General features: G+C 40.5%; 1 long non-coding RNA gene across 1 annotated transcript in view; it reads right to left on the bottom strand.

Moving 5' to 3' along the window:
• Nucleotides 1-3,781, bottom strand: part of LOC109301727 — a 12,825-nt gene extending 9,044 nt beyond the window's left edge. Inside the window, exon 1 of the long non-coding RNA XR_002098589.1 lies at nucleotides 3,769-3,781. This is a non-coding gene — a long non-coding RNA (uncharacterized LOC109301727). The remainder of the gene's footprint in view (nucleotides 1-3,768) is intronic.
• Nucleotides 3,782-4,420: the final 639 nt, after the last annotated feature.

Here is a 4,420-nt window from a genome sequence, read left to right as displayed (position 1 = left end):
TATAAATCTCTTTCTTTGCCCCCAGTCTTTTCTGGAATTCCCTGTTCAGCCAAAGGGGCTTTTTAGTCCCCTTGCCCCCTTCCCAGCATAATGGAATAGTCTCCTTTTATGCCTCAAGGATCACTCCCTTGACAAACCGCCAACCCCCCCGGAACCCCATCTGCTCGATGTTCCTGAGTTCAACCACCTCATTAACTAGCCTTCTAAGTTTACTAAAATCAGCCCTTCAGAAGTCTAACACTTTAGCCTTGCTGGTTATTTTACCCACTCTTCTCTGGATTGTGAATACAACCATATGATGGTCACCATCTCCTAGGCAACTGTGCACTCACAGGTTACCCATGAGATCATCCCATTACTAAGACCAGGTCTAGCAAAGCGTTACCCCTGGTGGGACTGGACACCTCCTGGGTTAGGTGGAGGTCCTGCAAGCAGTTTAAGAACCTATGTGAGTGGTTTGTTTTGGCCGTCTGCTCCTCCCAGCAGATGTCTGCGTAATTTAGGTCCCCTATGACCACTGCCTCTCTCGCCTAAACAGCCTCTGAGGACTGCCTGGTGAAGACCAGGTCTAGCTAGTCATCCTGATAAGGAGGTCTGTAGTAGACCCCCACTACCAAGTCCTTTTCCCCTGGACCCTGCTGTATCCTGACCCATAATACCTTGGTATCCCCCTCCTCTACCCTGCACTGATGATGGTAGATGTGTACTGCTCCCTAATGTAGACAGCTACACCCCCACCCTTTTTCCCCACTCTGTCTCACCTGTACAACCTGTACCCCTCAACGCCTAACACCCAATTGTGAGTAGAATCCCACCATGTTTCCGTTAAGCTGACCAAGTCACACTGGGTGCTAGCAAGTAAGAGTATGAGCTCCTCCTGCTTATTCTCCATACTCCTGGCTTTTGTGTAAAGGCACGTTAGCCCCCCGATGGGTGCTCTTGGTCCCCCTTTGCCTTTATGTCTAGCATGCCCCTTAGTGCCTACCTGGACTTGTCCAGCGCCTTGTTTGTGGCTTGCCAACCCTGGGTTCTCCTCAACCACTGGTTCCCTGTCCCCTATCAAGCCTAGTTTAAAGCTCTATGGAGGAGATCAGCCAACTCTCAGTGATACAGAGTCCACAACTTCCCTAGGCAGTCTATTCTGTCTCACTATTCTTACAGTGGTTTTTCAGGATATCCCATCTAAAAACCTACTTTGCTGCAACTTCAAGCCATCAGTCCACATGGAGAGAATAAAGGTGCTTTCCCTCTTCTTCATGGCTGCCCTTCACATATTTGAAGAATGCTATCATGTCCCCACTTAAGTGCCTTTTCCACAAGCTGAACATGCGTAGCTCTTTCAGCCTTTCATTATATGACTTTCCTTCTGAGCCCTTGATCATCTTTGCTGCCTGTCTCTGGACCCTCTCTAACTTCTCCGTGTCCTTTTAAAAATGTGGAGCCCAGAAATCCGCACAGCACACAGTACTCCAGATGAGGCCTAACCAGTGCCAAGTTGAGAAGCACTCTCACCTCCCATGTTTCGGGTCTAATTATTTCTATTGATGCAGCCCAAAATTGCATTTGTTTTTTGTATGGTTGCATCATATTGCAGACTTGTATTGAGTCTGTGGTCTACAAAGACTCCCAAGTCCTCTCTCACAGAGCTTCCATCCATTCAAGTGTCCCCCATTCTGCAGAGCTGCCATCCAGCTAGGTGTTCCCCATTTTATATTTGTGTTTTGATTATTCCTCCCAAGATGTAGCACCCTTCATTTGTTGACATTGAATTTCATCCATTTAGGTCTTGTCCAACTCTCCAATCTGTCAAGATCCTTTTGAATTGCATTCACATTCTCCAATGCGTTCACAATCCTTCCTATTTTTGTGTCATCTGCAAACTTGTTCAAGAAGCTTTCTAAGGAGTTACATCTCTTTTCAATGGGGAGGGCTATCATGACAGCAGTGCCTGCTCTCCTACTTTTGAATCCTACGTAGAATGCTAGGTTCTTGCCGAACATGGCAGCCTATTTTAACACCTTTGTTAAAAAAGAAACAAAAAAAAAAACTTTCTACAAAAAATTCATACTGAATGTGGTCCTGCAGATGATCTAGTTTTATCAAGGAGGCAAGCATTCTATTCTCTCAGTAAGGAGTAATGTGTCACCTCCACCAAAAAAAGATATTAAAAAAAATCCTGTGGAATTTGATATATCTAGCTAATATGACGCATCAGGACGACACTTATTCAAATGAGTATAGTGTTGAAAGACATGCCACAGTCCTGAACTAAACTATTTATCCTTAATGTCACTCTATCTGCCACAAAAAATGACATATCACCACTCTACTGTAAGGGAAAATTAAGAGTTTAGAATGGATCTCCATGAGAAGAGCGCCATATGCTATGACCGACTTGGTGTTATGAAGATAAGCTTACTGCGGAGTGTAACTAGTTTCACTAATATAATCTTCAGCTTGGTGAAATCTTCATATCATGCACAAACCTCCTGTTGACTTCTCTGCAAGTTTCATCAGACTTAGGTCTCCAAAATCTGGTCTTTTGTGCATTTTTTCAAATCCACAACGTTAAGAAATACTGTGATATGAAAAATGACAGCTTTTCCCCTTAAAAGTCTTATGGACCTACACCTTTTTCATAGTTGATATCTTCAGACTCTTAAGGGACTTGACTATTCCTGCACCCCCTGCTCCCAAAGGGACTGGGTTGTACTCAGTTTTCAAACAGCTGAAAAAGACTGATAGAGTAAAAAGGATAAAAGTGCAGAATGTCATGGTCAGACAGTATATCTTCTGATGTATAAAAACTGACTTGATCAGAAAGGGAAAGACTGAAGTAGCTCCTTATAGTTTATATAGAAAGAACAGTATACATAGGCTTCCTAGGACTGCTGTCCCCTTCAAATTATCTTTACAAGAACAGAGCCATACCAGATTTTCACTTGATTTTCTCTTTCTCTTCTATGAAAATTGTACTCATTCATTAGATAAAAGAGAAAGGTAATAGCCACTCTGCCCAGGAAGGGAAGTTTATCTTTATACAGAAAAAGTTCACAAAAATGCCATACAAGTGGGGAAGCTGGTTTTAAAGAATTAAAATCTGAAGATTTAAATATCAATATGCTTATATCATCAACGTAAAACCAAAATCCTACTTAAAACAGTTTCTAAAAAATATTTTCCTTTGATCTTTGTCGTCATCCCTTTGCTTTGTTTAGGCTCCAAGTTTTGTTTTAACCTTGATGTGCGAGCAAGCTTCCCCAATAATACTAATAAGAGGTACACATAGGTAGAGCACCAAATAGAGAAGAGACCCCCAAATTGCATTAAAAATTAGTTATCTATTCAGTCTTCCATAGCTGCTCTGCATTTTTTTCTGAAGGCATCATTTACTGAAGTGAACAGCCTGAATGAGCGAGCTAAATAATGAATCAGGAATGTTCTTTCTACTGAGAATTTGAAATCCCCTTGAAAAATTAAAATGCATGTAAATGTTAATATGAACTAGGCTGGCAATTTATATTTCTAACCCAAACTCATACAAAGTTTTTTGTCATTGATCTCTCTCTCTCAATATTTTCAGAACAAATATAGCACCAGGATTTAGTACAGTGATTCTGGCAGAGAAAGCCTTCCCAGCAGTATTAGCAGATACATTACAAAATAACACAGATTGTTTTACAAGGCACCTGTAAGCTGCAAGGAACTAGGTGGAGGGATTTTTCTTTTAAATCATTGTTCTGGATATAATAAAGCTGGTAAATGCACAAAAAACCCACAGTACTAGGTACTTATTTATTTAGAGCTGGATTCTGCTTCACTAATGGTAATGGAAATTTGGCCTTCTGATTTCAATGGAAGCAAGGGTGATGTGTTTCAGGCCCGATCAAAACTAAAATGAAGTTTGAGAGAGTATTTTCACTGAGTTCAATGGGATTTGCTTCAGACTCTTAATAGGTAATCCACTATAAAAAGTAGAAGTCTGTAATGAATTTTCTCTCACTGTTTATATATAAACTAACATAAAATATGCAATGGTGAATAAATATTTGACAGTCTTGAATATAGCCACATTAATTCTGAATTATCACAATCATAATTTTGGTAAGCACGGCTCTCTTGTTGTAAACTTTCATTGTGAAAAATCTGTTTATGTATTTTAATAAGCAATGACTAAAGAGCTCTAGATTGCTCTAGTTGATGTTTTTCTTTGGTAGTAACTGAGGTTACTACAATATTTCACTAATACGGTACAATATGGAGAGAGACAGTGTGCATGCAAGCAAGCGACCACATGTGCAATGGCTTTTAATACTCTAAACCACAATTATGCCAGCTTTTCCTTGCATTATCAAGAGAAGTGATTCAATAGCTTTACATGCATTGGCAATATCATTTTTAACACAAAACAGCCCAGAGT

Source organism: Gavialis gangeticus, unplaced genomic scaffold, assembly GCF_001723915.1.
Source record: "Gavialis gangeticus isolate Ggan-Ray unplaced genomic scaffold, GavGan_comp1, whole genome shotgun sequence".
Classification (NCBI taxonomy): domain Eukaryota; kingdom Metazoa; phylum Chordata; order Crocodylia; family Gavialidae; genus Gavialis; species Gavialis gangeticus.
This window is presented reverse-complemented; position numbering and strand designations above follow the sequence as displayed.